Source organism: Chiloscyllium plagiosum, unplaced genomic scaffold (genome assembly GCF_037043375.1).
Source record: "Chiloscyllium plagiosum isolate Xiang-an unplaced genomic scaffold, Cpla_swu_hap1 HiC_scaffold_26, whole genome shotgun sequence".
NCBI lineage: Eukaryota > Metazoa > Chordata > Chondrichthyes > Orectolobiformes > Hemiscylliidae > Chiloscyllium > Chiloscyllium plagiosum.
This window is the reverse complement of record NW_028270164.1, coordinates 7,879,782-7,894,068: the sequence shown is the minus strand read 5'-3', so window position 1 is coordinate 7,894,068 and position 14,287 is coordinate 7,879,782. Positions and strand designations below refer to the sequence as shown.

Sequence of the window (14,287 nt, the reverse complement as noted above, 5' to 3'; positions counted from 1 at the left end):
ACTTTCACAATGAAAATGCTCTCACACCCTAACAGTCATCCAAACTTCTTATACTAACAAATGGACAAATCGGTAAAAATTTATGTGTTTTTTAAAATATATCTATTAATCAGAAATTCAATTAAATACATCTTGATCCCCAATTTGCCACCTGTGGCTTTTTGTTTATTCATTCAGGGGATGTGGGTGTCACTGTCTGGACCAGCATTTATTGCCCGTCTCTATTTGCCCTTGTAAAGGTGATCGTGGGCTGCCTTTTTGAATGGCTGTAGTCCACTTGCTATGAACACTCACAGTGCTTTTAGCAATGGAATTCCAGGATTTCAGCCCAGCGACACTGAAGGAATGCATTTCCAAACACTTGGAGGGAAATTTGCAAGGGGCGGTATTCCCAAATACCTGCTGCCCTTATCCTTCTGGATGGAAGTGGTTGTGGGTTTGGAATGCTCTGTCTAAGGAGAGTTGGAAAATTTCTGCACTGCATCTTGTAGATAGTAAACACTGCTGTTACTAAGCGTCAAGAGTGAAGGGAGTGGGTGCTTGTGGATATGGTACCAATCAAAAGGGTTACTTTGCTTCTTGAGTGTTGCTGGAGCTGCACAAATTTATTAGTTAACTGGAAAACATTGTAGGGTTGGAATAAGGATGCAATCTACATGAATTTCTTTCTTTATTCACTTGTGGGATTAGAGTATCATTTATTGCTCTAATTGCCCTTAAGAAAGTGATGGTGAGCTGCCTCCTTGAACTGCTGCAGTCCAATTAGCCTCAGAACATGAGGATCTTTTTTAAAAATTCATATTAAGGATGTAGGCCTTAGTTGCTTAGCTCTGTGGGCCATTCAGTGTTGATGTGGGACTGTAAGGAAAAAGTGAAGACTGCAGATGCTGGAGATCAGAGTCAAAGAGTGTGGCACTGGAAAAGCACAGCAGGTCAGGCAGCATTCGAGGAGCAGGAGAATCGACATTTCAGGCACAAGCCCTTCATCAGGTTTGGGGTGAGGTGGGGATGTGGGGCTGCAGTCAAGTATAGGCAAGACAGGGTTAAGAAATAGTAATTCCTTGCTAACATACAACAATAATGCAGTTGGAATTTAATGACAATCTAAGAATTTTGTGGTTACCTTGCCTGATATAACAGCAAGCTGCAATCATAAAACCATCCTGCACTTAAAGTGTTTAAAGTCTCCAGGGTGTTTCACAGGAGGCATTACTCGACAGTATTTGACACTGAGCCACATGTGATGATGACAGGTGACCAATAGATTGGTCAAGAATTAAATTTTCAGCTGAGTCTGAAAATGAGCAAAGTGTAGGTCTGAAGTAATAATCACTCATCAAGAGTAACCAAAGGAGCGCTAAAGAAAAATTTGAATTTGAAGAGCACAGAAATCACAGAGCTGTTAAAGATTATGAAGATAGAGAGGAGTATTACACATATTCTTCCATCTTTTTAAATTTCAATGATATTAATCTGTTGTCAAACTGCCAGTAGTAGGACTTAAACCAAGATTTATCTACACCATTGTCCACCTTTATGGATTCAGTGGCATAACAGGTGACTTGACTAATAACTTTGCCACAAAGCTTTGAACCTATTGAAGGAAGAAGGAAAAGAAAGCTCTCAAAATAAGTTATCAATATATGGGTTTATGCGGCTTATCTATAAGAGTCTAAGGTGTAGTCTAATGTGGTCACCCAACCATCACAACATCATCGCACAAATGGGGGATGTTTTATGTTTGAGATAGAAGTTGGTTTGTTACTTGCGGCTCACAATTTGATCTAAGCATAGGTTGTTGGAAAGCCTACTGGACAAGCTTGCACTTCAAAAAAGATTAAAACAACTTTCTTTTGATGTACAGGAGGTAGTGGTGTAGTGCAGTGTCTGAATGAAACATTCAAATCCAATCCAGGGACTCGAGTACATAATTCAACCTAAAATGTCAGTACTGCACTGAAGGAGACCTGTGCTGTCAGAGGTGCCTGTTTTTGCATGAGACTACAGTCCTACATCTCTTCTCAAATGAATGTAGAATTAGTCCTGCCACAATTTTGGCACGGTGGCTCAGTGGTTAGCACTGCTGCCTTACAGTGGCAGGGACTCAGATTCGATTCCAGCCCCGGGCGACTGTCTGTGTGGGGTCTGCACATTTTCTCTATGTCTGCATGGGTTTCCTCTGGGTGCTCCAATTTCCTCCCACAATCCAAAGATGTGCAAGTTAGGTGAATTGGCCCTGCTAAATTGCCCATAGTGTTAAGTGCATTTGTCACAGGGAAATGGGTCTTGGTGGATTACTCTTTGGAGGGTCAGTGTGGGCTTAATGTGCTGAAGGGCCTGTTTCGACACTAGGGAATCTAATCTAATCTAAAACAAATCAGGGAAACAATCAATGTGTAGACTAATATTTATCATCCAAACTGAATTTCAAAAAATGGTACTTATCGCATTGTTCTTTATGAGAGCTTTCTGTGCATGAATTTCTTTAGAGTTTCCTATATTGCAAAGTAACTGCACTTTAAAAAAATACCTTAAATTGGCTGTGGAGCACCTTGCAAATCCTAATGTTGCAAAAAGAGCCATATAAATGAAAATCTTTCTTGTCTTGGCTGATGGGTGATCTTATCGAAGTTTATAAAATCATGAGGGGTATGGATAGGATAATTAGACAAGATCTTTTCCCTCGGGTGGGGGAGTCCAGAACTAAAGGGCATAGGTTTAGGGTGAGAGGGGAAAGACATAAAAGAGACCTAAGGGGCAACTTTTTCATGCAGAGAATGGTACGTGTATGGAATGAGTTGCCAGAGGATGTGGTGGAGGCTGGTACAACTGCAACATTTAAAAGGCATTTATGGATGGGCATACAAATAGGAAGGGTTTAGAGGGATATGGGCCAGGTGCTGGCAAAATGGACTTGATTAGGTTAGGATATCTGGCCGGCATGGACAAGTTGGACCGAAGGGTCTGTTTCCATGCTGTACATCTCTATGACTATGACTCTACATCTGAAATGTCACATTGCGACATTTAGGTCGAATCTCTGACTCGTCACATGATCATTTCCATACCTCAGCCCTGACAAGGGGTACACAGTCAAATGGCAATTCCTTGGTGTATGTTTACATTCCAGCTACAATAGCAACACATTCTATTCAGCCCCTCCATAGAATTCCTACAGTGTGAAAATAGGCCCTTCGTCCCAATATGTCCATACCCACCCTCCCAGACCCATTCCCCGACCCTATTATCATATATTGACCGCTGACTGATGGACCTAATCTACGGGTCCCTAAACACTATTAGCATGGCCAATTCACTGAATCTGCACATTGTAGGAGGAAACCGAAGCAGCCAGAGGAAACCCACGCAGACACGGGGAGAATGTGCAAACTCCACACAGACAATCGCCTGAGGTTGGAATCGAATCCGGGTCCCTGGAGCTGTGAGACAGCAGTGCTAATGACTGAGCCACCGTGCTGCCCTCTTAGAGCATTCAATTAAACTATTACTTAATTTGCTCATATGATGTGAATGTTGTTTGAAAGAGTATAGCCAGCATTGATTGCCCATCCAGAACTGAGAAGGTGATGGTGAGCAGCCTTCATGAACTGGTGCAGTCCATATGTTGTCAATACCCCCTTGGTATTTTTAAGAAAGCTGTTCCTCAATTTTGATTCAATGACAGTTGAAGGAACATTGGTGTAGTTCCAACTAAAATTTATCAGACTGATTTGCATTTAAATTTCATTTGCCCATCAGGTTTCCAGCTTCTTTCATAACTGACAAAATCCAATAATTTTCAGTTTTGGAATTTTCAATCACCCCCCCCACCCCCCCACACCACACCCCCCACCGCATCCCCCACCTCCACCCACCCCAATTGCATCAGTATCTTTTTAATGGAAAAAGTTCCAGTTGTGTCTTATCCAACATATGAACAAGTGCTTCCTAAAAGCAGCTGAAAATGTGTTGCTGGAAAAGCGCAGTAGGTCAGGCAGCATCCAAGGAACAGGAGAATCGACGTTTCGGGCATAAGCCCTTCTTCAGGAATGAGGAAAGTGTGTCCAGCAGGCTAAGATAAAAGGTAGGGAGGAGGGACTTGGGGGAGGGGCGTTGGAATTGCGATAGGTGGAGAGAGGTCAAGGTGAGGGTGATAGGCCGGAGTGGGGTGGGGGCGGAGAGGTCAGGAAGGAGATTGCAGGCTAGGAAGGCGGTGCTGAGTTCGAGGGATTTGACTGAGACAAGGTGGGGGGAGGAGAAATGAGGAAACTGGAGAAATCTGAGTTCATCTCTTGTGGTTGGAGGGTTCCCAGGCAGATGATGAGGCACTCTTCCTCCAACCGTCGTGTTGCCATGGTCTGGCGATGGAGGAGTCCAAGGACCTGCATGTCCTTGGTGGAGTGGGAGGGAGAGTTAAAGTGTTGGGCTACGGGGTGGTTGGGTTGGTTGATCATCTATTGCATCCGCTGCACCCGATGTGGCGTCCTCTATATTGGGGAGACAGGCCGCCTACTTGCGGAACGTTTCAGAGAACACCTCTGGGACACCCGGACCAACCAACCTAATCACCCCGTAGCCCAACACTTTAACTCCCCCTCCCACTCCACCAAGGACATGCTGCCTGACCTGCTGCGCTTTTCCAGCAACACATTTTCAGCTCTGATCTCCAGCATCTGCAGTCCTCACTTTTTCCCTTCCTAAAAGCAATCTGGAATGGCCTAATTTTAAGATAATGATCTCGTGGTCCCAATAATATCCCCCAAAAGACATGCGCACAATCACAGAAACACACACACTCACCATAAAATAAAGCAGGGAATTCGATCGTTCTACAGATTAAGCCTGCTCTGCCATTCCATCATGGCTAATATATTTCTCAACCCCATTCTCCTGCCTTCTTGTTGTAACTTTTGATCCCTTTACTAATTAAGAACCTATCTATCTCTATCTTAATGACTTGGCCTCCACTATCTTCTGCAATGCTGAATTTCACAGATTCACAGCTCCTGGCTGAAGTAATTCTTCCTTATCTCATTTCTAAAGGGACATGACTTCACTGTGATGTTGAGTCCTTGGGTCCTAGTCCCTCCTACTATTGGAAACATTTTCTCCACGTCCACTCTATCCAGACCTTTCAGTATTCTGTAAGTTTCAATCAGATCCCCCCCTATCTTTTTAAACCCCATCCAAGGCCAGCACATCCTTCCTTTGATATGGGGCACAAAACTGCTCCCAATATTCCAAACAAGGTCTGATCAGAGCCTTATACAGCATCAGCAGTACATCTCTGCTCTCATATTGTAACCCCTCAAAACAAATGCTAACATTGGATCAATTGGAAATGCTGAACCTGTGGCTGTGGGTTAACCTCAAGAGAATCCTGACCTATGACTCCTAAGTCCCATTGTATTTCAAATTTCTGAAGCTTTTCCTTGCCTCTATTCCTCCAACCAGAGTGCATAACCTACTCACTCTCCTAGCCTGGCCCAGTCCTTCTGCAGCCTCCCTGCTTCCTCAACAGTACCTATCCCTCCTCTGTGGGTTGTGCTCATGAGTTCTCTAACCCAGGGAGTTATGAAGCCTTAAATGTTAATGTCAGTCATGATCATGAACTGACAATGGCCAGGTTCCTCGGAATGTACCTCCTACAAAACCATTCCCTTTGCACCCTGGGCAATGGGGATGAACTTCAATCTTTCCAATTCCAGAACAAATTGCCAGCAAACATTGAATAAAAATGCAGGCTGATGTCAAACATATGAAAAGCTTTGCTTTTTTAAAAAAAAATAAAGGTTACGTTTAATTTAAACAATATTTAAACTAATTTAATCCTGCCTAAGGCAAGATTGACCCAGTGCCATAGAGTCACAAAGTTGTATAGCATTGGAGACAAATCCTTCAGTCCAACTCGTCCATGCCGACTAGATATCCTAATTAATCTCATCCCATTAGCCAGCATTTGGCCCACATCCCTCTAAACACTTCCTATTCATATACCCATCCAGGTGCCTTTTAAGTGTTGGAATTCTACTAGCCTCCACCATTTCCTCTTCCAGCTAATTCCATACACGCACCACCCTCTGCATGAAAAAGTTGCCAATTAGGTCCCTTTTAAAGTTTTCCCCTTTCACCTTAAACCTGTGCCCTCCTGTGGACTCCCCTACCCTGGATACAGATCTTGGCTATTTACCCTATTCAGGCCCCTCATGATTTTATAAACCTCTACAAGGTCACCCCTCAGTGAATGGGCTGTGTAGACTGAGACAAGAGCAGGCCAAAAGCAGGTAATCCTGAAGGTTGTAGTAATGAATGCCCAACCTCTCAATTACAAACATGATACATTTGATTAATTCTGCACAGCCGTCTGCAGTACAAATCCCAAATTACAGATTGCTGCTGCTGTGTGTTTCTTTTATTGTTTTACACACAAATTATTCTCTTGATGTAATAGATGACTGTAGGGTTCTGAGTAATACATTAGTGTGGAATGTGTCTTAACTTTCCCACTGCTTTAGGCAATGGAGTGAGAGGGGGAAATGGACATCTGAATGAAAATAGGATCAAGAAATAATAGGTTATGATCAACACACACAACTTATGCACAAATCAGTCAGGAACTTGTAGCAAGAAAAAGATATCCCGTGAAATGCTAACCACCACAAATTATTGGTTAATTTGCACTGCTACACCATCCGCTGCATGTAAATAGCATCTCACTCGACCTCCCTGTGAGTTTCTTCAAGTTGCTGCATGCGAACATTAATTACCCGTCAAATGCACCAGAATTTCAGTCTAGTAATTAAAAACACAGGTCCCCTTTTAATAATGTGATAATTGTTAATTACCGTCAGCCAAACTCTCCTGCCCAGAAAGAGAATGATTGTAAGTGTGGAGATTCACTCCCCAAGGATTTGAACTTTATGGGGAGATTTTCAAAATGACCAATTTCAAAAGTAATTTTTCTTGGTTTTCTTTACTGTTTCTTTTTTCCTCTTTCTCTGAATCCAATCATTTCTCCCTCCCCCTCTATTTTATTTCATGTAACTGATTTGTCAGGAATTCTTCGTGTTCTCAGTCTGACCTCTCTATTTCTCAATTTTTGATTTCAATTTTCAATAAAGGAGACTGACTTTGGTATTGATGGGTTAACAGTCCCATGGCTTTCACCACACTATTGTATTCTCACACTTTCAACAAATGTTTGGAGAATACTTTTTACAGAGTAAACGTAACCAGCCAAGGTTACCCAGGCACAATGCAAGATACCCCCGTGTGAGTAAAATCAAGGCCATGATTCAGTGTCAGTAATGGCTCAGTGGGTCGCGCTCTTGCCTTGAATCAAAACATCACTCCCGAGACCTTGAACATAAAATTTATGCCAGCAAAGGAGGAGTGCTACACAGAGAGAAGCTATCTTTCTAATGAAACCTTAAATCGTCTTTTCTGTAAAAGATCCCATACACTCTCTGAAGAAGACTTATTCTGACCTATATTTATTCCATGACTGCCATCACTAACATATACTTTCCTGTGATTTTTAAGAAGATTTGTAGCTCAGGTTGAGGTTCAGGTTGTAAGTTTGCTCAATGAGCAGGAAGGCTTGTTTTCAGACGTTTCATCACCACGCTAGGTAACATCATCGGTGAGCCTCTGGTGTCCTGTCCTGCTTTCTATTTATGTGTGTTGGTCTGTTACAGTGGGTGATATCATTTCTGGTTACTTTTCTCAGAGGATGGTAGATGGTGTCCAAATTGATGTGTTTATTGATGGAGTCCCAATTCTATCAATAAACACATCAATTTGGACCCCATCTACCACCCTCTGAGAAAAATAGCCGGAAATGATATTGCCCACCTGAACAGACCAAGACACATAAATAGAAAACAGGACAGAACACCAGTACTTCGCCAGAGGCTCACCGATGATGTTACCTAGCATGGTGATGAAACGTCTGAAAACAAACCTTGCAGCTCAGCGAGCAAACTTACTGCCTGAACATATTTTCTGATTTTTGTGGATCCTTATTGCACATAAATTGATTGCCAAATTTCCTAAATCACATTACGAAGACTATTAGACCATAAGAAACAGAAACAGGAGTAGGCCATTCAGCCCCTCAAGCCTGCTCCACCATTCAATAGGATCACAGCTGATCCGACATTCCTCACATCCACCTTCCTGCATTTTCCCTGTTATCCTTGGATTCCCCAGACTAATCAAACATCTAGCTTGCCCATCCTTAAATATGCACAAGGAACCTCAGAAATGCTTCAATGACAGTAAAATGTTTTGCGATCTCCTGAGATTGTGAAAAGAGCAACATAAGTGCTTATTAAATTCTGGACCCCAGCAAGATCTTGGTAAAATGCCTATGGATCAGTATACTGCTGGTGCAGAACAAGGAGGACAGGTTACATAAACCTGAGATGTGCCTTATCATGATTAGAAATATGAAGGGTGATCTTATAGAGGCATTTAATAATGTTCAAAGGGGTTGTTAGGATAGATGCAGATCAGGCAATTCCTCTTGTGGGGAATGCAGATTAATTATGCACAGTTGTCAAGCAGAACATGAGATGCTATTCTTCCAGCTTATAATGAGCTGCACTGCAGGAGGCCTGAGACAGCAATTCAGGAGTCAAATCAGAAAGGGTTTCACTCAAATGTGAGTGGTAATTCGGAACCATTCTCCACCAAGCGGCTGTTGAGGCTGGAGCTCAATTGAAATTCTCAAGCCTGAGATTGCTTGGTGTGTACGACATGGGAATATTCAGAAGTACAGAGTGAAGGTGGGTGAATGGAGTTGAGTTACAGGTCAGCTAATGATCAAATTAAGGTATGCCTGAATGGCAGCTTTGTTTTCTTCATTCTTCCATGGATATCATTGGCTAACCGAGCATTTGTCACCCTTCATTAGAACTGAGCAGCTTGGGAGGCCATCACAGAGGGCAGTTAGGAGTCAACAGTGGAGTCCCATGTAGGTAACGCCCCAAGTCCCTCCTCCCTCACCGCCTTCCTAACCTGAGATCTTCTTCCCGACCTCTCCGCCCCCACCCCAGTCTGACCTATCACCCTCACCTTGACCTCTTTCCACTTATCACATTTCCGACGCCCCTCCCCCAAGTCCCTCCTCCCTCACCGCCTTCCTAACCTGAGATCTTCTTCCCGACCTCTCCGCCCCCACCCCAGTCTGACCTATCACCCTCACCTTGACCTCTTTCCACTTATCACATTTCCGACGCCCCTCCCCCAAGTCCCTCCTCCCTCACCGCCTTCCTAACCTGAGATCTTCTTCCCGACCTCTCCGCCCCCACCCCAGTCTGACCTATCACCCTCACCTTGACCTCTTTCCACTTATCACATTTCCGACGCCCCTCCCCCAAGTCCCTCCTCCCTCACCGCCTTCCTAACCTGAGATCTTCTTCCCGACCTCTCTGCCCCCACCCCAGTCTGACCTATCACCCTCACCTTGACCTCTTTCCACCTATCACATTTCCGACGCCCCTCCCCCAAGTCCCTCCTCCCTACCTTTTATCTTAGCCTGCTGGACAAACTTTCCTCATTCCTGAAGAAGGGCTTATGCCCGAAACGTTGATTCTCCTGTTCCCTGGATGCTGCCTGACCTGCTGCGCTTTTCCAGCAACACATTTCCAGCTCCCATGTAGGTAAGACAGGGTAAAGGATGGCAGATCTCCTACCATTTATGAACCAGATTGTTTAAACAATTGATTTTCATAGACACCATTACCAAGACTAATTAAAATTCTAGATTCAGTAATTGAGTTCAACTAGCCACCATGGTGAGATTTGAACCAGTGACCCAGATTTGCTTGCAATAGTAACCAGTGACAATACCATCACATCACCATCTCCTTCCTGCTCCGACACATTTTTTTGTCCATTACCCAATTTTCTGTATTCTTCTTTTCTTGCAAGGAGAAAACCTACTTGCACACAAATACATTTGTGTTTGTGATAATTAACACCCTTGAATTCCATTCCTCTGATATTTTAACTGGATCCATGAACTGTTTACAGTAATGTATTCTTTAAGACAGAGGAACGTTAGACAGACAGGCTTGAGAATGACAGCTATTCGTGAGGCTCAATCAGATAACTAATCAGTTCAGAGTGGACTGCCTATTGCATTGACTAGCAGCATTGCCTACGACACCTGCAAACCTACCCACTCTCTAACGATAGCTCCGACTTCAGTGTAGCTGCTGTATAAATAACACAAGTTATTACTGTTAAAAATAATGACTATGTGGGAGTGATTACTGTGAAGATAATTCAGCCTCCAGCTTTGCTCTCACTGTTTTCTGACAAGCCTACTTTACTTGGTGGTCACACCATCATTCTCCATGTTATTATTCAGGAACACGTGCCTCCTCTGTGTTGTTGTACCTGGTGTACCCCCTGGCTTGAATCCATTTTAACCCATTGGGGCACCAATGTGGCAACTGAGCTGAATATTACCACCACTGTGTTCACAGCAGGATTCCCACCCCATGTGTGTGTTTTAAGCAGACTGGGTGACCGTTTTGTGGAACACTTACAGTCTGGCCTCTAAAATGACCCCATGCTTCCAGCTGCCTGCCACTTTGACACATCACCGTGTTCCCTTGGCCAACATTTCTGTCTCAGGCCTCCTGCAGTGAAGCTCAGTGTAAACTGGAAGAACAGCAGCTCATGTTCTGCTTGACAACTGTGCAGCCTTCATTTACCCACTCTGGGCCCTGTCCTGACATAGGTTGTTTTGAGCACAGCCACTCCATTACCAGCTTATCTTTCTCCCTAGCTTACTACCATCCCTCCCCTTGTCTGTCACTCTCTCTCTCTCTCTCTCTTTGAGTTCCATCTTCATCTATCCACACAGTCCTCTCCGCCCACCTGTCTCCAACATCAGCAATGAACTACTTTTCTTCGCTACTGTCAGTTCTGATGAAGGGCTGGACTGGAAACTAACTCTGCTTTCTGTCCACTGATGCTGTCAGACCTGCTGAGTTTCTCCAGTAATTTCTGTGTGATTTTGTTTCAGATTTCCAGCATTGGCTATTTCTTTTCTTTTATTTCCTGGTCCCACATCTCCTTGTGCCACTGTCACATGGTCCTCTACAACTCTGCTGTGCTATGACCCTGTGCCTACCCCGGACATTCAGGAGGGGAAGGTGAGCACGGCACCCAAAGCTGACACTTCAGTGCCGTACTGAGCGAGTATTGCCTTGTCTTCAGGATGAAGTGTTAAACCAAGGCACTACCTTCCTGCTCTGTCAGGTGAAGGTCTCCCTGGCCGACATTTCCCTCTCAATATCACAGAAACAGATTGGTTAGCCACGGCTACATTGCTAGTTGTGGGCGGGTGCAAGACTGGCTTTGTAATTCTCGTACTGAAAGGTAAATTAATTGGCTGTGGGGTGTTTTGAAACACTTATTGGTGAAAGGCGCTATATAAATGCATGCCTGCCTGGTGAGGGAGAAAGCAACACACCGGAATTGTACCCTCCCTCCCGCTCTCCAACCGCACAGGCGCGCACACACTTCCCTGAGGATAATCGGTGGAGCAGCAGGAACGTTGTTCGGATGTAATCCAAACAGCCACAACTCTTAACCCAAATTCCTGATCAGTTTCTTTAAGAGGGAAGCGAATCTCCTTCCGTGACATTTGGGATTTGAAGAAAGAGATTCGTTGGGGGAGTGGGCAGGAAAAGAAATTTTACAAAGGAAGCGATAAGATAAAGTGCCAGGCAAAATAATCGAAGGTGCAGCCCCAGGCCTATACAAGGTCCAGTGAGAGTTTACATCAAGGGGAGAAACAATCTCGGAATTCAAATACAACTCGTCTGTTTAGGCAATTATATGTAATCCCATTCCTAAACCCCAGCTACATCGTCAGTTTGGTTTTATATAATTTTTTGTCCGCTTGTTTTCTAGTAGTCATTTGCCAAACCCTTTTAATTAACTCCCCACTTCACCACATAGACAAGCTGGACTCGAATTCGCTACATCCGCTAGCTCGATACATTGTAACACAGTGATTTTTAAAAAAATTACAATTTTGTTACAAATTATCCGAGAACAAAAGGAAAGGAAACAATGTTGCAAAGAGACAATAAAATGCAAACAGATACAAAGACACTCACCCCCCAACTCCAGCGAGCCAGGTCTCTCTCTCAGTGAATTCCGGGTTCGGCAGTTCCAGGGTGATCATGCTATTAATATTAAAACCGAATCAAAACAATCCTGTTTTTGACAATGGCAGAAATCCTTCTCCGGTCGTTTTACTGGGGTCTGGAGGGGAGAACTTCCCCCTGTGAAGCGGGAGCTGTTGGCATCGGCTCTCCCTGCCGATCAGTTTCAGCTCTTGTCAATTCCCTTCGCCTCCACCTCCTCCCCGTGTTAATATCACGGTGTCTCCTGTCACTTTAGGGGTCAGGGCTTTCTCCAGCGCGGGGTGGGTGGGGAGTGCTTCTCCCTGTCAGCCTGTGTGTGTGTGTGGGGGGGGGGGGGGGGGGGGAGGGGGGAGAGAGAGAGATCAGAACCACCTCACGCCAGATTTTCTGTGCATTCCCCCCACCCCCTACCACCACAACTCCCTTCACTCCACCTCCCCACCCTCAGGAGGCAACTGCTTAACCTCTGACAACTCTCCCTCTCCCCTTCGTTCATAACGCTCTCCTTGTGTTGTTGCCCCTCTGTCGATTTCTGTGTTTGTCCCCACTCGCTTCCCCGCTCCTTCTTTCTCCTGATCGATTTCCTTTCGGTTCCTGGGAGCTGTCAGCTCAGCTGCGGATGTCCGCGGCGTCCTAGAGAGAGACACGTGGATTGGCGCAACGCAATGGAACAAGTTAGGAATTAACGAGCTGCAATATTTACCCTCACAGGCGTGATATTCCTCTAAACGAAGGCGTTAGACCTAGGCTTCGTCTAACTGGAAAAGGAGAAATCAAGAGTGACCCTATAAAGGCCTTTATGAAGATATTTGATTGAAGAGTTATTTTTAATCGTCACTTTTGCGTGTGGATGGTTGCGCGTTTTTCTTGCCCATCCTTAATAAACCGCGAGGAGGCGGTGAAGAGCAGTCTTCTTGAACTTCCACAATCCGTTTGGTGTAGGATCTCCCGGACTGTTGTCAGGGAGGTAGGGAGTGCCAAGACTTTGACCTAGCCCTATTGAAGGAACAGCTATGTGTTTCCAAATCACCAAGGTGAGTGGCTTGGAGGGGGTGGGGTTCTCAAGTATCTGCTGCCCTTGTACCTCCAGATGGAAGTGGTGTTGGGTTTGGAAGGTGCTGTTCCAGGATCTTTGGTGAATTTCTGCAGCACCTAGTGTGGATAGTACCAACTGCTGCTACTGAGCAACAATGGTGGAGGGAATGGATGTTTCTGGATATGGGGCCAATTGAGTGGGTTGCTTTGTTCTGGACAGTATGGAGCTTCCTGAGTGTTATTGGAGCTGCTCCCATCCAGGCATATTCTGGGGAATATTCCATTATACTCCTGACATGCCTTGTAGAAATGGTGGACAGATTTTGGGGAGTCAGGAGGTGAGTTACTCATTGCACGATTCTTAGCCTCTGACCTGCTCTGGTAACCACAGCATTGATACATTGGGCCTAGTTTAGTTTCTGGTCATTGGTAACTGCCAGGATGCTGAGGGTGAGAAATTCAGTGATGGTAATGCCATTGTCTGTCCATAACTTGTCCTGGAAAGATATGATCTAAAAAGAACCTGGAATAATAGCTAATGAAGAAAGGAGCAGAGAATATGTTGATGGGGTTGGATGGGCAAAGAATTGGAAAATGGAATATAATGATGGAAGATGTGAAGTTATTTATTTTGGGAGCATGAACAAAAGAGCAGTGTATTATTTAAATGGAGGAAAACTGCAGAAAGCTGCAACACACAGGGACCTGGGGGGGTCTTGTGCATAAAACACAGAAAACTAGCACACAGGGGCAGCAGGGAATCAGGAAGGCTAATGGTTGGTATTTCAAGGGGCTTGGAGTATAAGAATAGGCAGGTCTTACCGAAACTGTACAAGCTACTGGTAAGACCACACATGGAGGTCTGTGGGTGGTTTTGACCTCCTTATCTAAGGAAAGATAGGGTGGCATTGTGGATCACAGCGCCAGGAACCCGGGTTCGATTCCTGTCTCGGGCAACTGTCTGTGTGGAGTTTGCACATTCTCCTTGTGTCTGCGTGGATTTCCTCTGGGTGTTCCGGTTTCCTCCCACAATCCAAAGTGCAAGTCAGGGGAATTGGCCATGCTGAATTGCCCATTGA

The 14,287-nt window shown here is 44.7% G+C and overlaps 1 protein-coding gene across 5 annotated transcripts in view; it reads right to left on the bottom strand.

Annotated features, from left to right (window-relative positions):
* The window catches only part of LOC122563049 (ETS domain-containing protein Elk-4-like), a 66,762-nt gene extending 53,739 nt beyond the window's left edge, over window positions 1-13,023 (bottom strand). Inside the window, exons 1-2 of one of the 5 annotated variants that reach the window (XM_087973455.1) lie at window positions 12,877-13,023; window positions 12,144-12,483 (exon numbers count right to left, since the gene is read on the bottom strand). The gene's annotated coding sequence lies outside the window, so the exon portion shown is untranslated. Of the gene's footprint in view, window positions 1-12,143; window positions 12,833-12,876 lie in introns of those variants that run through there. The other 4 variants (XM_043716383.2, XM_043716385.2, XM_043716384.2 and 1 more) reach the window with 4 other exon arrangements.
* Window positions 13,024-14,287: the final 1,264 nt, after the last annotated feature.